Source organism: Alosa sapidissima, chromosome 1 (genome assembly GCF_018492685.1).
Source record: "Alosa sapidissima isolate fAloSap1 chromosome 1, fAloSap1.pri, whole genome shotgun sequence".
NCBI classification, from domain to species: Eukaryota; Metazoa; Chordata; class Actinopteri; order Clupeiformes; family Clupeidae; genus Alosa; species Alosa sapidissima.
Genome location: NC_055957.1, coordinates 52,817,834 through 52,833,386, shown reverse-complemented (window position 1 = coordinate 52,833,386; position 15,553 = coordinate 52,817,834). Strand labels below are relative to the sequence as shown.

Genomic DNA, 15,553 nt, shown 5'->3' with positions numbered 1-15,553 from the left:
AGCTAAGGATTTCATCACAGTCAGTCAGTCAGTCAGTCAGTCAGTCAGTCAGTTCCACTGGGTTGGTTCTTTTCTTACACAGTCAAAGGAATGTGCACCGTTCCCGGAGTCGCTGCAATACCGGGGTCGATGCGTGGAGCGGACGGAGCAAGCCCCTCTTCCGTCTCCCTGTTCCAAAAATCAGATTAATATATGGTCCTCGGGTAGAGGACGTATCAGATATTAAACTGATAAGAACAGATACTACACTTGATCTTAGCCAAAAGGCCGAGAAGCGATACCCCACAACTGCACGGGGTGCGGCGGCCCCTCTAGCGACGCCCCCCGCGCTCACATGGTTACGGGGGGAGGCGGGGCCAGCAAAAGCGGACCGCCGCCGCCGCCGAAAAAACAAAACACCACGACGCTTGACTTTGGACAGGCAGGTGCAGCTCCGCCGAAGCAGAGCTTCCAAAAATACCGTAAACTCGGGGCAGTTCCCTCCACGGAAATCTTTAGTAAAAGGCGAAAGATTTGTACGAGATGAAGAGAAACCCGAGCGATGGCTGCCACAGGGCACGCCGGACGGAGAGCATGAACGGCGCCGGTCGTGGACGTGAGGGTGACTCCAAGGCGTTGCCCAGTGGCAACAAGACGGCAGTATCAACATCCCCTTTAAATTTAAATGTGTAAAAAAAAAAAAAAAAAAAAAAAAAAGAGTAAAAGGGCGGGAAAACCCAAAAGGGGCCGAAAAGGGGAGGTGGCGCGGTTGGCCAAAACACCTGGCAAGGACTCCTGCTGCTGCGTCTGCTCTGCTAAGGAGGATTTCATCACAGTCAGTCAGTCAGTCAGTCAGTCAGTCAGTCAGTTCCACTGGGTTGTTCTTTTCTTACACAGTCAAAGGAATGTGCACCGTTCCCGGAGTCGCTGCAATACCGGGTCGATGCGTGGAGCGGACGGAGCAAGCCCCTCTTCCGTCTCCCTGTTCCAAAAATCAGATTAATATATGGTCCTCGGGTAGAGGACGTATCAGATATTAAACTGATAAGAACAGATACTACACTTGATCTTAGCCAAAAGGCCGAGAAGCGATACCCCACAACTGCACGGGGTGCGGCGGCCCCTCTAGCGACGCCCCCCGCGCTCACATGGTTACGGGGGGAGGCGGGGCCAGCAAAAGCGGACCGCCGCCGCCGCCGAAAAAACAAAACACCACGACGCTTGACTTTGGACAGGCAGGTGCAGCTCCGCCGAAGCAGAGCTTCCAAAAATACCGTAAACTCGGGGCAGTTCCCCTCCACGGAAATCTTTAGTAAAAGGCGAAAGATTTGTACGAGATGAAGAGAAACCCGAGCGATGGCTGCCACAGGGCACGCCGGACGGAGAGCATGAACGGCGCCGGTCCGTGGACGTGAGGGTGACTCCAAGGCGTTGCCCAGTGGCAACAAGACGGCAGTATCAACATCCCCTTTAAATTTAAATGTGTAAAAAAAAAAAAAAAAAAAAAAAAAAAGAGTAAAAGGGCGGGAAAACCCAAAAGGGGCCGAAAAGGGAGGTGGCGCGGTTGGCCAAAACACCTGGCAAGGACTCCTGCTGCTGCGTCTGCTCTGCTAAGGAGGATTTCATCACAGTCAGTCAGTCAGTCAGTCAGTCAGTCAGTCAGTTCCACTGGGTTGGTTCTTTTCTTACACAGTCAAAGGAATGTGCACCGTTCCCGGAGTCGCTGCAATACCGGGTCGATGCGTGGAGCGGACGGAGCAAGCCCCTCTTCCGTCTCCCTGTTCCAAAAATCAGATTAATATATGGTCCTCGGGTAGAGGACGTATCAGATATTAAACTGATAAGAACAGATACTACACTTGATCTTAGCCAAAAGGCCGAGAAGCGATACCCCCACAACTGCACGGGGTGCGGCGGCCCCTCTAGCGACGCCCCCCGCGCTCACATGGTTACGGGGGGAGGCGGGGCCAGCAAAAGCGGACCGCCGCCGCCGCCGAAAAAACAAAACACCACGACGCTTGACTTTGGACAGGCAGGTGCAGCTCCGCCGAAGCAGAGCTTCCAAAAATACCGTAAACTCGGGGCAGTTCCCCTCCACGGAAATCTTTAGTAAAAGGCGAAAGATTTGTACGAGATGAAGAGAAACCCGAGCGATGGCTGCCACAGGGCACGCCGGACGGAGAGCATGAACGGCGCCGGTCGTGGACGTGAGGGTGACTCCAAGGCGTTGCCCAGTGGCAACAAGACGGCAGTATCAACATCCCCTTTAAATTTAAATGTGTAAAAAAAAAAAAAAAAAAAAAAAAAAAGAGTAAAAGGGCGGGAAAACCCAAAAGGGGCCGAAAAGGGAGGTGGCGCGGTTGGCCAAAACACCTGGCAAGGACTCCTGCTGCTGCGTCTGCTCTGCTAAGGAGGATTTCATCACAGTCAGTCAGTCAGTCAGTCAGTCAGTCAGTCAGTTCCACTGGGTTGGTTCTTTTCTTACACAGTCAAAGGAATGTGCACCGTTCCCGGAGTCGCTGCAATACCGGGTCGATGCGTGGAGCGGACGGAGCAAGCCCCTCTTCCGTCTCCCTGTTCCAAAAATCAGATTAATATATGGTCCTCGGGTAGAGGACGTATCAGATATTAAACTGATAAGAACAGATACTACACTTGATCTTAGCCAAAAGGCCGAGAAGCGATACCCCACAACTGCACGGGGTGCGGCGGCCCCTCTAGCGACGCCCCCCGCGCTCACATGGTTACGGGGGAGGCGGGGCCAGCAAAAGCGGACCGCCGCCGCCGCCGAAAAAACAAAACACCACGACGCTTGACTTTGGACAGGCAGGTGCAGCTCCGCCGAAGCAGAGCTTCCAAAAATACCGTAAACTCGGGGCAGTTCCCCTCCACGGAAATCTTTAGTAAAAGGCGAAAGATTTGTACGAGATGAAGAGAAACCCGAGCGATGGCTGCCACAGGGCACGCCGGACGGAGAGCATGAACGGCGCCGGTCGTGGACGTGAGGGTGACTCCAAGGCGTTGCCCAGTGGCAACAAGACGGCAGTATCAACATCCCCTTTAAATTTAAATGTGTAAAAAAAAAAAAAAAAAAAAAAAAAAAGAGTAAAAGGGCGGGAAAACCCAAAAGGGGCCGAAAAGGGAGGTGGCGCGGTTGGCCAAAACACCTGGCAAGGACTCCTGCTGCTGCGTCTGCTCTGCTAAGGAGGATTTCATCACAGTCAGTCAGTCAGTCAGTCAGTCAGTCAGTCAGTTCCACTGGGTTGGTTCTTTTCTTACACAGTCAAAGGAATGTGCACCGTTCCGGAGTCGCTGCAATACCGGGTCGATGCGTGGAGCGGACGGAGCAAGCCCCTCTTCCGTCTCCCTGTTCCAAAAATCAGATTAATATATGGTCCTCGGGTAGAGGACGTATCAGATATTAAACTGATAAGAACAGATACTACACTTGATCTTAGCCAAAAGGCCGAGAAGCGATACCCCACAACTGCACGGGGTGCGGCGGCCCCTCTAGCGACGCCCCCCGCGCTCACATGGTTACGGGGGGAGGCGGGGGCCAGCAAAAGCGGACCGCCGCCGCCGCCGAAAAAACAAAACACCACGACGCTTGACTTTGGACAGGCAGGTGCAGCTCCGCCGAAGCAGAGCTTCCAAAAATACCGTAAACTCGGGGCAGTTCCCCTCCACGGAAATCTTTAGTAAAAGGCGAAAGATTTGTACGAGATGAAGAGAAACCCGAGCGATGGCTGCCACAGGGCACGCCGGACGGAGAGCATGAACGGCGCCGGTCGTGGACGTGAGGGTGACTCCAAGGCGTTGCCCAGTGGCAACAAGACGGCAGTATCAACATCCCCTTTAAATTTAAATGTGTAAAAAAAAAAAAAAAAAAAAAAAAAAGAGTAAAAGGGCGGGAAAACCCAAAAGGGGCCGAAAAGGGAGGTGGCGCGGTTGGCCAAAACACCTGGCAAGGACTCCTGCTGCTGCGTCTGCTCTGCTAAGGAGGATTTCATCACAGTCAGTCAGTCAGTCAGTCAGTCAGTCAGTCAGTTCCACTGGGTTGGTTCTTTTCTTACACAGTCAAAGGAATGTGCACCGTTCCCGGAGTCGCTGCAATACCGGGTCGATGCGTGGAGCGGACGGAGCAAGCCCCTCTTCCGTCTCCCTGTTCCAAAAATCAGATTAATATATGGTCCTCGGGTAGAGGACGTATCAGATATAAACTGATAAGAACAGATACTACACTTGATCTTAGCCAAAAGGCCGAGAAGCGATACCCCACAACTGCACGGGGTGCGGCGGCCCCTCTAGCGACGCCCCCCGCGCTCACATGGTTACGGGGGGAGGCGGGGCCAGCAAAAGCGGACCGCCGCCGCCGCCGAAAAAACAAAACACCACGACGCTTGACTTTGGACAGGCAGGTGCAGCTCCGCCGAAGCAGAGCTTCCAAAAATACCGTAAACTCGGGGCAGTTCCCCTCCACGGAAATCTTTAGTAAAAGGCGAAAGATTTGTACGAGATGAAGAGAAACCCGAGCGATGGCTGCCACAGGGCACGCCGGACGGAGAGCATGAACGGCGCCGGTCGTGGACGTGAGGGTGACTCCAAGGCGTTGCCCAGTGGCAACAAGACGGCAGTATCAACATCCCCTTTAAATTTAAATGTGTAAAAAAAAAAAAAAAAAAAAAAAAAAGAGTAAAAGGGCGGGAAAACCCAAAAGGGGCCGAAAAGGGAGGTGGCGCGGTTGGCCAAAACACCTGGCAAGGACTCCTGCTGCTGCGTCTGCTCTGCTAAGGAGGATTTCATCACAGTCAGTCAGTCAGTCAGTCAGTCAGTCAGTCAGTTCCACTGGGTTGGTTCTTTTCTTACACAGTCAAAGGAATGTGCACCGTTCCCGGAGTCGCTGCAATACCGGGTCGATGCGTGGAGCGGACGGAGCAAGCCCCTCTTCCGTCTCCCTGTTCCAAAAATCAGATTAATATATGGTCCTCGGGTAGAGGACGTATCAGATATTAAACTGATAAGAACAGATACTACACTTGATCTTAGCCAAAAGGCCGAGAAGCGATACCCCACAACTGCACGGGGTGCGGCGGCCCCTCTAGCGACGCCCCCCGCGCTCACATGGTTACGGGGGGAGGCGGGGCCAGCAAAAGCGGACCGCCGCCGCCGCCGAAAAAACAAAACACCACGACGCTTGACTTTGGACAGGCAGGTGCAGCTCCGCCGAAGCAGAGCTTCCAAAAATACCGTAAACTCGGGGCAGTTCCCCTCCACGGAAATCTTTAGTAAAAGGCGAAAGATTTGTACGAGATGAAGAGAAACCCGAGCGATGGCTGCCACAGGGCACGCCGGACGGAGAGCATGAACGGCGCCGGTCGTGGACGTGAGGGTGACTCCAAGGCGTTGCCCAGTGGCAACAAGACGGCAGTATCAACATCCCCTTTAAATTTAAATGTGTAAAAAAAAAAAAAAAAAAAAAAAAAAGAGTAAAAGGGCGGGAAAACCCAAAAGGGGCCGAAAAGGGAGGTGGCGCGGTTGGCCAAAACACCTGGCAAGGACTCCTGCTGCTGCGTCTGCTCTGCTAAGGAGGATTTCATCACAGTCAGTCAGTCAGTCAGTCAGTCAGTCAGTCAGTTCCACTGGGTTGGTTCTTTTCTTACACAGTCAAAGGAATGTGCACCGTTCCCGGAGTCGCTGCAATACCGGGTCGATGCGTGGAGCGGACGGAGCAAGCCCCTCTTCCGTCTCCCTGTTCCAAAAATCAGATTAATATATGGTCCTCGGGTAGAGGACGTATCAGATATTAAACTGATAAGAACAGATACTACACTTGATCTTAGCCAAAAGGCCGAGAAGCGATACCCCACAACTGCACGGGGTGCGGCGGCCCCTCTAGCGACGCCCCCCGCGCTCACATGGTTACGGGGGGAGGCGGGGCCAGCAAAAGCGGACCGCCGCCGCCGCCGAAAAAACAAAACACCACGACGCTTGACTTTGGACAGGCAGGTGCAGCTCCGCCGAAGCAGAGCTTCCAAAAATACCGTAAACTCGGGGCAGTTCCCCTCCACGGAAATCTTTAGTAAAAGGCGAAAGATTTGTACGAGATGAAGAGAAACCCGAGCGATGGCTGCCACAGGGCACGCCGGACGGAGAGCATGAACGGCGCCGGTCGTGGACGTGAGGGTGACTCCAAGGCGTTGCCCAGTGGCAACAAGACGGCAGTATCAACATCCCCTTTAAATTTAAATGTGTAAAAAAAAAAAAAAAAAAAAAAAAAAAGAGTAAAAGGGCGGGAAAACCCAAAAGGGGCCGAAAAGGGAGGTGGCGCGGTTGGCCAAAACACCTGGCAAGGACTCCTGCTGCTGCGTCTGCTCTGCTAAGGAGGATTTCATCACAGTCAGTCAGTCAGTCAGTCAGTCAGTCAGTCAGTTCCACTGGGTTGGTTCTTTTCTTACACAGTCAAAGGAATGTGCACCGTTCCCGGAGTCGCTGCAATACCGGGTCGATGCGTGGAGCGGACGGAGCAAGCCCCTCTTCCGTCTCCCTGTTCCAAAAATCAGATTAATATATGGTCCTCGGGTAGAGGACGTATCAGATATTAAACTGATAAGAACAGATACTACACTTGATCTTAGCCAAAAGGCCGAGAAGCGATACCCCACAACTGCACGGGGTGCGGCGGCCCCTCTAGCGACGCCCCCCGCGCTCACATGGTTACGGGGGGAGGCGGGGCCAGCAAAAGCGGACCGCCGCCGCCGCCGAAAAAACAAAACACCACGACGCTTGACTTTGGACAGGCAGGTGCAGCTCCGCCGAAGCAGAGCTTCCAAAAATACCGTAAACTCGGGGCAGTTCCCCTCCACGGAAATCTTTAGTAAAAGGCGAAAGATTTGTACGAGATGAAGAGAAACCCGAGCGATGGCTGCCACAGGGCACGCCGGACGGAGAGCATGAACGGCGCCGGTCGTGGACGTGAGGGTGACTCCAAGGCGTTGCCCAGTGGCAACAAGACGGCAGTATCAACATCCCCTTTAAATTTAAATGTGTAAAAAAAAAAAAAAAAAAAAAAAAAAGAGTAAAAGGGCGGGAAAACCCAAAAGGGGCCGAAAAGGGAGGTGGCGCGGTTGGCCAAAACACCTGGCAAGGACTCCTGCTGCTGCGTCTGCTCTGCTAAGGAGGATTTCATCACAGTCAGTCAGTCAGTCAGTCAGTCAGTCAGTCAGTTCCACTGGGTTGGTTCTTTTCTTACACAGTCAAAGGAATGTGCACCGTTCCCGGAGTCGCTGCAATACCGGGTCGATGCGTGGAGCGGACGGAGCAAGCCCCTCTTCCGTCTCCCTGTTCCAAAAATCAGATTAATATATGGTCCTCGGGTAGAGGACGTATCAGATATTAAACTGATAAGAACAGATACTACACTTGATCTTAGCCAAAAGGCCGAGAAGCGATACCCCACAACTGCACGGGGTGCGGCGGCCCCTCTAGCGACGCCCCCCGCGCTCACATGGTTACGGGGGGAGGCGGGGCCAGCAAAAGCGGACCGCCGCCGCCGCCGAAAAAACAAAACACCACGACGCTTGACTTTGGACAGGCAGGTGCAGCTCCGCCGAAGCAGAGCTTCCAAAAATACCGTAAACTCGGGGCAGTTCCCCTCCACGGAAATCTTTAGTAAAAGGCGAAAGATTTGTACGAGATGAAGAGAAACCCGAGCGATGGCTGCCACAGGGCACGCCGGACGGAGAGCATGAACGGCGCCGGTCGTGGACGTGAGGGTGACTCCAAGGCGTTGCCCAGTGGCAACAAGACGGCAGTATCAACATCCCCTTTAAATTTAAATGTGTAAAAAAAAAAAAAAAAAAAAAAAAAAAGAGTAAAAGGGCGGGAAAACCCAAAAGGGGCCGAAAAGGGAGGTGGCGCGGTTGGCCAAAACACCTGGCAAGGACTCCTGCTGCTGCGTCTGCTCTGCTAAGGAGGATTTCATCACAGTCAGTCAGTCAGTCAGTCAGTCAGTCAGTCAGTTCCACTGGGTTGGTTCTTTTCTTACACAGTCAAAGGAATGTGCACCGTTCCCGGAGTCGCTGCAATACCGGGTCGATGCGTGGAGCGGACGGAGCAAGCCCCTCTTCCGTCTCCCTGTTCCAAAAATCAGATTAATATATGGTCCTCGGGTAGAGGACGTATCAGATATTAAACTGATAAGAACAGATACTACACTTGATCTTAGCCAAAAGGCCGAGAAGCGATACCCCACAACTGCACGGGGTGCGGCGGCCCCTCTAGCGACGCCCCCCGCGCTCACATGGTTACGGGGGGAGGCGGGGCCAGCAAAAGCGGACCGCCGCCGCCGCCGAAAAAACAAAACACCACGACGCTTGACTTTGGACAGGCAGGTGCAGCTCCGCCGAAGCAGAGCTTCCAAAAATACCGTAAACTCGGGGCAGTTCCCCTCCACGGAAATCTTTAGTAAAAGGCGAAAGATTTGTACGAGATGAAGAGAAACCCGAGCGATGGCTGCCACAGGGCACGCCGGACGGAGAGCATGAACGGCGCCGGTCGTGGACGTGAGGGTGACTCCAAGGCGTTGCCCAGTGGCAACAAGACGGCAGTATCAACATCCCCTTTAAATTTAAATGTGTAAAAAAAAAAAAAAAAAAAAAAAAAAGAGTAAAAGGGCGGGAAAACCCAAAAGGGGCCGAAAAGGGAGGTGGCGCGGTTGGCCAAAACACCTGGCAAGGACTCCTGCTGCTGCGTCTGCTCTGCTAAGGAGGATTTCATCACAGTCAGTCAGTCAGTCAGTCAGTCAGTCAGTCAGTTCCACTGGGTTGGTTCTTTTCTTACACAGTCAAAGGAATGTGCACCGTTCCCGGAGTCGCTGCAATACCGGGTCGATGCGTGGAGCGGACGGAGCAAGCCCCTCTTCCGTCTCCCTGTTCCAAAAATCAGATTAATATATGGTCCTCGGGTAGAGGACGTATCAGATATTAAACTGATAAGAACAGATACTACACTTGATCTTAGCCAAAAGGCCGAGAAGCGATACCCCACAACTGCACGGGGTGCGGCGGCCCCTCTAGCGACGCCCCCCGCGCTCACATGGTTACGGGGGGAGGCGGGGCCAGCAAAAGCGGACCGCCGCCGCCGCCGAAAAAACAAAACACCACGACGCTTGACTTTGGACAGGCAGGTGCAGCTCCGCCGAAGCAGAGCTTCCAAAAATACCGTAAACTCGGGGCAGTTCCCCTCCACGGAAATCTTTAGTAAAAGGCGAAAGATTTGTACGAGATGAAGAGAAACCCGAGCGATGGCTGCCACAGGGCACGCCGGACGGAGAGCATGAACGGCGCCGGTCGTGGACGTGAGGGTGACTCCAAGGCGTTGCCCAGTGGCAACAAGACGGCAGTATCAACATCCCCTTTAAATTTAAATGTGTAAAAAAAAAAAAAAAAAAAAAAAAAAGAGTAAAAGGGCGGGAAAACCCAAAAGGGGCCGAAAAGGGAGGTGGCGCGGTTGGCCAAAACACCTGGCAAGGACTCCTGCTGCTGCGTCTGCTCTGCTAAGGAGGATTTCATCACAGTCAGTCAGTCAGTCAGTCAGTCAGTCAGTCAGTTCCACTGGGTTGGTTCTTTTCTTACACAGTCAAAGGAATGTGCACCGTTCCCGGAGTCGCTGCAATACCGGGTCGATGCGTGGAGCGGACGGAGCAAGCCCCTCTTCCGTCTCCCTGTTCCAAAAATCAGATTAATATATGGTCCTCGGGTAGAGGACGTATCAGATATTAAACTGATAAGAACAGATACTACACTTGATCTTAGCCAAAAGGCCGAGAAGCGATACCCCACAACTGCACGGGGTGCGGCGGCCCCTCTAGCGACGCCCCCCGCGCTCACATGGTTACGGGGGGAGGCGGGGCCAGCAAAAGCGGACCGCCGCCGCCGCCGAAAAAACAAAACACCACGACGCTTGACTTTGGACAGGCAGGTGCAGCTCCGCCGAAGCAGAGCTTCCAAAAATACCGTAAACTCGGGGCAGTTCCCCTCCACGGAAATCTTTAGTAAAAGGCGAAAGATTTGTACGAGATGAAGAGAAACCCGAGCGATGGCTGCCACAGGGCACGCCGGACGGAGAGCATGAACGGCGCCGGTCGTGGACGTGAGGGTGACTCCAAGGCGTTGCCCAGTGGCAACAAGACGGCAGTATCAACATCCCCTTTAAATTTAAATGTGTAAAAAAAAAAAAAAAAAAAAAAAAAAGAGTAAAAGGGCGGGAAAACCCAAAAGGGGCCGAAAAGGGAGGTGGCGCGGTTGGCCAAAACACCTGGCAAGGACTCCTGCTGCTGCGTCTGCTCTGCTAAGGAGGATTTCATCACAGTCAGTCAGTCAGTCAGTCAGTCAGTCAGTCAGTTCCACTGGGTTGGTTCTTTTCTTACACAGTCAAAGGAATGTGCACCGTTCCCGGAGTCGCTGCAATACCGGGTCGATGCGTGGAGCGGACGGAGCAAGCCCCTCTTCCGTCTCCCTGTTCCAAAAATCAGATTAATATATGGTCCTCGGGTAGAGGACGTATCAGATATTAAACTGATAAGAACAGATACTACACTTGATCTTAGCCAAAAGGCCGAGAAGCGATACCCCACAACTGCACGGGGTGCGGCGGCCCCTCTAGCGACGCCCCCCGCGCTCACATGGTTACGGGGGGAGGCGGGGCCAGCAAAAGCGGACCGCCGCCGCCGCCGAAAAAACAAAACACCACGACGCTTGACTTTGGACAGGCAGGTGCAGCTCCGCCGAAGCAGAGCTTCCAAAAATACCGTAAACTCGGGGCAGTTCCCCTCCACGGAAATCTTTAGTAAAAGGCGAAAGATTTGTACGAGATGAAGAGAAACCCGAGCGATGGCTGCCACAGGGCACGCCGGACGGAGAGCATGAACGGCGCCGGTCGTGGACGTGAGGGTGACTCCAAGGCGTTGCCCAGTGGCAACAAGACGGCAGTATCAACATCCCCTTTAAATTTAAATGTGTAAAAAAAAAAAAAAAAAAAAAAAAAAGAGTAAAAGGGCGGGAAAACCCAAAAGGGGCCGAAAAGGGAGGTGGCGCGGTTGGCCAAAACACCTGGCAAGGACTCCTGCTGCTGCGTCTGCTCTGCTAAGGAGGATTTCATCACAGTCAGTCAGTCAGTCAGTCAGTCAGTCAGTCAGTTCCACTGGGTTGGTTCTTTTCTTACACAGTCAAAGGAATGTGCACCGTTCCCGGAGTCGCTGCAATACCGGGTCGATGCGTGGAGCGGACGGAGCAAGCCCCTCTTCCGTCTCCCTGTTCCAAAAATCAGATTAATATATGGTCCTCGGGTAGAGGACGTATCAGATATTAAACTGATAAGAACAGATACTACACTTGATCTTAGCCAAAAGGCCGAGAAGCGATACCCCACAACTGCACGGGGTGCGGCGGCCCCTCTAGCGACGCCCCCCGCGCTCACATGGTTACGGGGGGAGGCGGGGCCAGCAAAAGCGGACCGCCGCCGCCGCCGAAAAAACAAAACACCACGACGCTTGACTTTGGACAGGCAGGTGCAGCTCCGCCGAAGCAGAGCTTCCAAAAATACCGTAAACTCGGGGCAGTTCCCCTCCACGGAAATCTTTAGTAAAAGGCGAAAGATTTGTACGAGATGAAGAGAAACCCGAGCGATGGCTGCCACAGGGCACGCCGGACGGAGAGCATGAACGGCGCCGGTCGTGGACGTGAGGGTGACTCCAAGGCGTTGCCCAGTGGCAACAAGACGGCAGTATCAACATCCCCTTTAAATTTAAATGTGTAAAAAAAAAAAAAAAAAAAAAAAAAAGAGTAAAAGGGCGGGAAAACCCAAAAGGGGCCGAAAAGGGAGGTGGCGCGGTTGGCCAAAACACCTGGCAAGGACTCCTGCTGCTGCGTCTGCTCTGCTAAGGAGGATTTCATCACAGTCAGTCAGTCAGTCAGTCAGTCAGTCAGTCAGTTCCACTGGGTTGGTTCTTTTCTTACACAGTCAAAGGAATGTGCACCGTTCCCGGAGTCGCTGCAATACCGGGTCGATGCGTGGAGCGGACGGAGCAAGCCCCTCTTCCGTCTCCCTGTTCCAAAAATCAGATTAATATATGGTCCTCGGGTAGAGGACGTATCAGATATTAAACTGATAAGAACAGATACTACACTTGATCTTAGCCAAAAGGCCGAGAAGCGATACCCCACAACTGCACGGGGTGCGGCGGCCCCTCTAGCGACGCCCCCCGCGCTCACATGGTTACGGGGGGAGGCGGGGCCAGCAAAAGCGGACCGCCGCCGCCGCCGAAAAAACAAAACACCACGACGCTTGACTTTGGACAGGCAGGTGCAGCTCCGCCGAAGCAGAGCTTCCAAAAATACCGTAAACTCGGGGCAGTTCCCCTCCACGGAAATCTTTAGTAAAAGGCGAAAGATTTGTACGAGATGAAGAGAAACCCGAGCGATGGCTGCCACAGGGCACGCCGGACGGAGAGCATGAACGGCGCCGGTCGTGGACGTGAGGGTGACTCCAAGGCGTTGCCCAGTGGCAACAAGACGGCAGTATCAACATCCCCTTTAAATTTAAATGTGTAAAAAAAAAAAAAAAAAAAAAAAAAAAGAGTAAAAGGGCGGGAAAACCCAAAAGGGGCCGAAAAGGGAGGTGGCGCGGTTGGCCAAAACACCTGGCAAGGACTCCTGCTGCTGCGTCTGCTCTGCTAAGGAGGATTTCATCACAGTCAGTCAGTCAGTCAGTCAGTCAGTCAGTCAGTTCCACTGGGTTGGTTCTTTTCTTACACAGTCAAAGGAATGTGCACCGTTCCCGGAGTCGCTGCAATACCGGGTCGATGCGTGGAGCGGACGGAGCAAGCCCCTCTTCCGTCTCCCTGTTCCAAAAATCAGATTAATATATGGTCCTCGGGTAGAGGACGTATCAGATATTAAACTGATAAGAACAGATACTACACTTGATCTTAGCCAAAAGGCCGAGAAGCGATACCCCACAACTGCACGGGGTGCGGCGGCCCCTCTAGCGACGCCCCCCGCGCTCACATGGTTACGGGGGGAGGCGGGGCCAGCAAAAGCGGACCGCCGCCGCCGCCGAAAAAACAAAACACCACGACGCTTGACTTTGGACAGGCAGGTGCAGCTCCGCCGAAGCAGAGCTTCCAAAAATACCGTAAACTCGGGGCAGTTCCCCTCCACGGAAATCTTTAGTAAAAGGCGAAAGATTTGTACGAGATGAAGAGAAACCCGAGCGATGGCTGCCACAGGGCACGCCGGACGGAGAGCATGAACGGCGCCGGTCGTGGACGTGAGGGTGACTCCAAGGCGTTGCCCAGTGGCAACAAGACGGCAGTATCAACATCCCCTTTAAATTTAAATGTGTAAAAAAAAAAAAAAAAAAAAAAAAAAGAGTAAAAGGGCGGGAAAACCCAAAAGGGGCCGAAAAGGGAGGTGGCGCGGTTGGCCAAAACACCTGGCAAGGACTCCTGCTGCTGCGTCTGCTCTGCTAAGGAGGATTTCATCACAGTCAGTCAGTCAGTCAGTCAGTCAGTCAGTCAGTCAGTTCCACTGGGTTGGTTCTTTTCTTACACAGTCAAAGGAATGTGCACCGTTCCCGGAGTCGCTGCAATACCGGGTCGATGCGTGGAGCGGACGGAGCAAGCCCCTCTTCCGTCTCCCTGTTCCAAAAATCAGATTAATATATGGTCCTCGGGTAGAGGACGTATCAGATATTAAACTGATAAGAACAGATACTACACTTGATCTTAGCCAAAAGGCCGAGAAGCGATACCCCACAACTGCACGGGGTGCGGCGGCCCCTCTAGCGACGCCCCCCGCGCTCACATGGTTACGGGGGGAGGCGGGGCCAGCAAAAGCGGACCGCCGCCGCCGCCGAAAAAACAAAACACCACGACGCTTGACTTTGGACAGGCAGGTGCAGCTCCGCCGAAGCAGAGCTTCCAAAAATACCGTAAACTCGGGGCAGTTCCCCTCCACGGAAATCTTTAGTAAAAGGCGAAAGATTTGTACGAGATGAAGAGAAACCCGAGCGATGGCTGCCACAGGGCACGCCGGACGGAGAGCATGAACGGCGCCGGTCGTGGACGTGAGGGTGACTCCAAGGCGTTGCCCAGTGGCAACAAGACGGCAGTATCAACATCCCCTTTAAATTTAAATGTGTAAAAAAAAAAAAAAAAAAAAAAAAAAGAGTAAAAGGGCGGGAAAACCCAAAAGGGGCCGAAAAGGGAGGTGGCGCGGTTGGCCAAAACACCTGGCAAGGACTCCTGCTGCTGCGTCTGCTCTGCTAAGGAGGATTTCATCACAGTCAGTCAGTCAGTCAGTCAGTCAGTCAGTCAGTTCCACTGGGTTGGTTCTTTTCTTACACAGTCAAAGGAATGTGCACCGTTCCCGGAGTCGCTGCAATACCGGGTCGATGCGTGGAGCGGACGGAGCAAGCCCCTCTTCCGTCTCCCTGTTCCAAAAATCAGATTAATATATGGTCCTCGGGTAGAGGACGTATCAGATATTAAACTGATAAGAACAGATACTACACTTGATCTTAGCCAAAAGGCCGAGAAGCGATACCCCACAACTGCACGGGGTGCGGCGGCCCCTCTAGCGACGCCCCCCGCGCTCACATGGTTACGGGGGGAGGCGGGGCCAGCAAAAGCGGACCGCCGCCGCCGCCGAAAAAACAAAACACCACGACGCTTGACTTTGGACAGGCAGGTGCAGCTCCGCCGAAGCAGAGCTTCCAAAAATACCGTAAACTCGGGGCAGTTCCCCTCCACGGAAATCTTTAGTAAAAGGCGAAAGATTTGTACGAGATGAAGAGAAACCCGAGCGATGGCTGCCACAGGGCACGCCGGACGGAGAGCATGAACGGCGCCGGTCGTGGACGTGAGGGTGACTCCAAGGCGTTGCCCAGTGGCAACAAGACGGCAGTATCAACATCCCCTTTAAATTTAAATGTGTAAAAAAAAAAAAAAAAAAAAAAAAAAGAGTAAAAGGGCGGGAAAACCCAAAAGGGGCCGAAAAGGGAGGTGGCGCGGTTGGCCAAAACACCTGGCAAGGACTCCTGCTGCTGCGTCTGCTCTGCTAAGGAGGATTTCATCACAGTCAGTCAGTCAGTCAGTCAGTCAGTCAGTCAGTTCCACTGGGTTGGTTCTTTTCTTACACAGTCAAAGGAATGTGCACCGTTCCCGGAGTCGCTGCAATACCGGGTCGATGCGTGGAGCGGACGGAGCAAGCCCCTCTTCCGTCTCCCTGTTCCAAAAATCAGATTAATATATGGTCCTCGGGTAGAGGACGTATCAGATATTAAACTGATAAGAACAGATACTACACTTGATCTTAGCCAAAAGGCCGAGAAGCGATACCCCACAACTGCACGGGGTGCGGCGGCCCCTCTAGCGACGCCCCCCGCGCTCACATGGTTACGGGGGGAGGCGGGGCCAGCAAAAGCGGACCGCCGCCGCCGCCGAAAAAACACAGTTCCCCTCCACGGAAATCTTTAGTAAAAGGCGAAAGATTTGTACGAGATGAAGAGAAACCCG

At 53.4% G+C, this 15,553-nt stretch overlaps 39 non-coding genes and 1 pseudogene across 39 annotated transcripts; all 40 read right to left on the bottom strand.

The window, feature by feature from the left end:
* Positions 1–87: 87 nt before the first annotated feature.
* LOC121683428 lies at positions 88–279 on the bottom strand. Its single transcript, XR_006022787.1, has one exon. It is a non-coding gene; the product is annotated as a U2 spliceosomal RNA (small nuclear RNA).
* A 150-nt stretch (positions 280–429) lies between these two features.
* LOC121681856 lies at positions 430–542 on the bottom strand. Its single transcript, XR_006022324.1, has one exon. It is a non-coding gene; the product is annotated as a U5 spliceosomal RNA (small nuclear RNA).
* A 339-nt stretch (positions 543–881) lies between these two features.
* Positions 882–1,072, bottom strand: LOC121683745. Its single transcript, XR_006022896.1, has one exon. It is a non-coding gene; the product is annotated as a U2 spliceosomal RNA (small nuclear RNA).
* A 150-nt stretch (positions 1,073–1,222) lies between these two features.
* LOC121679761 lies at positions 1,223–1,336 on the bottom strand. The gene has a single exon (XR_006021415.1). It is a non-coding gene; the product is annotated as a U5 spliceosomal RNA (small nuclear RNA).
* A 341-nt stretch (positions 1,337–1,677) lies between these two features.
* On the bottom strand, positions 1,678–1,868 carry LOC121683693. The gene has a single exon (XR_006022874.1). It is a non-coding gene; the product is annotated as a U2 spliceosomal RNA (small nuclear RNA).
* Positions 1,869–2,019: 151 nt separating this feature from the next.
* LOC121679754 lies at positions 2,020–2,133 on the bottom strand. The gene has a single exon (XR_006021413.1). It is a non-coding gene; the product is annotated as a U5 spliceosomal RNA (small nuclear RNA).
* A 340-nt stretch (positions 2,134–2,473) lies between these two features.
* On the bottom strand, positions 2,474–2,664 carry LOC121683638. The gene has a single exon (XR_006022859.1). It is a non-coding gene; the product is annotated as a U2 spliceosomal RNA (small nuclear RNA).
* A 149-nt stretch (positions 2,665–2,813) lies between these two features.
* LOC121679749 lies at positions 2,814–2,927 on the bottom strand. The gene has a single exon (XR_006021411.1). It is a non-coding gene; the product is annotated as a U5 spliceosomal RNA (small nuclear RNA).
* A 340-nt stretch (positions 2,928–3,267) lies between these two features.
* Positions 3,268–3,457, bottom strand: LOC121683432. The gene has a single exon (XR_006022789.1). It is a non-coding gene; the product is annotated as a U2 spliceosomal RNA (small nuclear RNA).
* Positions 3,458–3,608: 151 nt separating this feature from the next.
* On the bottom strand, positions 3,609–3,722 carry LOC121679746. The gene has a single exon (XR_006021410.1). It is a non-coding gene; the product is annotated as a U5 spliceosomal RNA (small nuclear RNA).
* Positions 3,723–4,061: 339 nt separating this feature from the next.
* Positions 4,062–4,251, bottom strand: LOC121683440. Its single transcript, XR_006022793.1, has one exon. It is a non-coding gene; the product is annotated as a U2 spliceosomal RNA (small nuclear RNA).
* Positions 4,252–4,401: 150 nt separating this feature from the next.
* LOC121679744 lies at positions 4,402–4,515 on the bottom strand. The gene has a single exon (XR_006021409.1). It is a non-coding gene; the product is annotated as a U5 spliceosomal RNA (small nuclear RNA).
* A 339-nt stretch (positions 4,516–4,854) lies between these two features.
* LOC121683594 lies at positions 4,855–5,045 on the bottom strand. Its single transcript, XR_006022849.1, has one exon. It is a non-coding gene; the product is annotated as a U2 spliceosomal RNA (small nuclear RNA).
* A 150-nt stretch (positions 5,046–5,195) lies between these two features.
* Positions 5,196–5,309, bottom strand: LOC121679741. Its single transcript, XR_006021408.1, has one exon. It is a non-coding gene; the product is annotated as a U5 spliceosomal RNA (small nuclear RNA).
* A 339-nt stretch (positions 5,310–5,648) lies between these two features.
* Positions 5,649–5,839, bottom strand: LOC121683544. The gene has a single exon (XR_006022821.1). It is a non-coding gene; the product is annotated as a U2 spliceosomal RNA (small nuclear RNA).
* A 150-nt stretch (positions 5,840–5,989) lies between these two features.
* LOC121679736 lies at positions 5,990–6,103 on the bottom strand. Its single transcript, XR_006021406.1, has one exon. It is a non-coding gene; the product is annotated as a U5 spliceosomal RNA (small nuclear RNA).
* A 340-nt stretch (positions 6,104–6,443) lies between these two features.
* On the bottom strand, positions 6,444–6,634 carry LOC121683483. Its single transcript, XR_006022799.1, has one exon. It is a non-coding gene; the product is annotated as a U2 spliceosomal RNA (small nuclear RNA).
* Positions 6,635–6,784: 150 nt separating this feature from the next.
* On the bottom strand, positions 6,785–6,898 carry LOC121679731. The gene has a single exon (XR_006021401.1). It is a non-coding gene; the product is annotated as a U5 spliceosomal RNA (small nuclear RNA).
* A 339-nt stretch (positions 6,899–7,237) lies between these two features.
* Positions 7,238–7,428, bottom strand: LOC121683417. The gene has a single exon (XR_006022781.1). It is a non-coding gene; the product is annotated as a U2 spliceosomal RNA (small nuclear RNA).
* A 150-nt stretch (positions 7,429–7,578) lies between these two features.
* On the bottom strand, positions 7,579–7,692 carry LOC121679726. Its single transcript, XR_006021400.1, has one exon. It is a non-coding gene; the product is annotated as a U5 spliceosomal RNA (small nuclear RNA).
* A 340-nt stretch (positions 7,693–8,032) lies between these two features.
* LOC121683352 lies at positions 8,033–8,223 on the bottom strand. The gene has a single exon (XR_006022753.1). It is a non-coding gene; the product is annotated as a U2 spliceosomal RNA (small nuclear RNA).
* Positions 8,224–8,373: 150 nt separating this feature from the next.
* On the bottom strand, positions 8,374–8,487 carry LOC121679719. Its single transcript, XR_006021399.1, has one exon. It is a non-coding gene; the product is annotated as a U5 spliceosomal RNA (small nuclear RNA).
* A 339-nt stretch (positions 8,488–8,826) lies between these two features.
* On the bottom strand, positions 8,827–9,017 carry LOC121683303. The gene has a single exon (XR_006022737.1). It is a non-coding gene; the product is annotated as a U2 spliceosomal RNA (small nuclear RNA).
* A 150-nt stretch (positions 9,018–9,167) lies between these two features.
* On the bottom strand, positions 9,168–9,281 carry LOC121679716. The gene has a single exon (XR_006021398.1). It is a non-coding gene; the product is annotated as a U5 spliceosomal RNA (small nuclear RNA).
* Positions 9,282–9,620: 339 nt separating this feature from the next.
* LOC121683252 lies at positions 9,621–9,811 on the bottom strand. Its single transcript, XR_006022713.1, has one exon. It is a non-coding gene; the product is annotated as a U2 spliceosomal RNA (small nuclear RNA).
* Positions 9,812–9,961: 150 nt separating this feature from the next.
* LOC121679707 lies at positions 9,962–10,075 on the bottom strand. The gene has a single exon (XR_006021396.1). It is a non-coding gene; the product is annotated as a U5 spliceosomal RNA (small nuclear RNA).
* A 339-nt stretch (positions 10,076–10,414) lies between these two features.
* Positions 10,415–10,605, bottom strand: LOC121683192. Its single transcript, XR_006022697.1, has one exon. It is a non-coding gene; the product is annotated as a U2 spliceosomal RNA (small nuclear RNA).
* Positions 10,606–10,755: 150 nt separating this feature from the next.
* Positions 10,756–10,869, bottom strand: LOC121679705. The gene has a single exon (XR_006021394.1). It is a non-coding gene; the product is annotated as a U5 spliceosomal RNA (small nuclear RNA).
* Positions 10,870–11,208: 339 nt separating this feature from the next.
* On the bottom strand, positions 11,209–11,399 carry LOC121683084. The gene has a single exon (XR_006022679.1). It is a non-coding gene; the product is annotated as a U2 spliceosomal RNA (small nuclear RNA).
* Positions 11,400–11,549: 150 nt separating this feature from the next.
* Positions 11,550–11,663, bottom strand: LOC121679699. Its single transcript, XR_006021393.1, has one exon. It is a non-coding gene; the product is annotated as a U5 spliceosomal RNA (small nuclear RNA).
* Positions 11,664–12,002: 339 nt separating this feature from the next.
* On the bottom strand, positions 12,003–12,193 carry LOC121682962. The gene has a single exon (XR_006022668.1). It is a non-coding gene; the product is annotated as a U2 spliceosomal RNA (small nuclear RNA).
* A 150-nt stretch (positions 12,194–12,343) lies between these two features.
* Positions 12,344–12,457, bottom strand: LOC121679693. The gene has a single exon (XR_006021392.1). It is a non-coding gene; the product is annotated as a U5 spliceosomal RNA (small nuclear RNA).
* A 340-nt stretch (positions 12,458–12,797) lies between these two features.
* Positions 12,798–12,988, bottom strand: LOC121682839. The gene has a single exon (XR_006022657.1). It is a non-coding gene; the product is annotated as a U2 spliceosomal RNA (small nuclear RNA).
* Positions 12,989–13,138: 150 nt separating this feature from the next.
* LOC121679688 lies at positions 13,139–13,252 on the bottom strand. Its single transcript, XR_006021390.1, has one exon. It is a non-coding gene; the product is annotated as a U5 spliceosomal RNA (small nuclear RNA).
* A 343-nt stretch (positions 13,253–13,595) lies between these two features.
* Positions 13,596–13,786, bottom strand: LOC121682717. The gene has a single exon (XR_006022646.1). It is a non-coding gene; the product is annotated as a U2 spliceosomal RNA (small nuclear RNA).
* Positions 13,787–13,936: 150 nt separating this feature from the next.
* LOC121679684 lies at positions 13,937–14,050 on the bottom strand. Its single transcript, XR_006021387.1, has one exon. It is a non-coding gene; the product is annotated as a U5 spliceosomal RNA (small nuclear RNA).
* Positions 14,051–14,389: 339 nt separating this feature from the next.
* Positions 14,390–14,580, bottom strand: LOC121682596. Its single transcript, XR_006022635.1, has one exon. It is a non-coding gene; the product is annotated as a U2 spliceosomal RNA (small nuclear RNA).
* A 150-nt stretch (positions 14,581–14,730) lies between these two features.
* On the bottom strand, positions 14,731–14,844 carry LOC121679677. The gene has a single exon (XR_006021386.1). It is a non-coding gene; the product is annotated as a U5 spliceosomal RNA (small nuclear RNA).
* Positions 14,845–15,183: 339 nt separating this feature from the next.
* On the bottom strand, positions 15,184–15,374 carry LOC121682506. The gene has a single exon (XR_006022584.1). It is a non-coding gene; the product is annotated as a U2 spliceosomal RNA (small nuclear RNA).
* Positions 15,375–15,484: 110 nt separating this feature from the next.
* On the bottom strand, positions 15,485–15,551 carry LOC121681892 (annotated as a pseudogene).
* Positions 15,552–15,553: the final 2 nt, after the last annotated feature.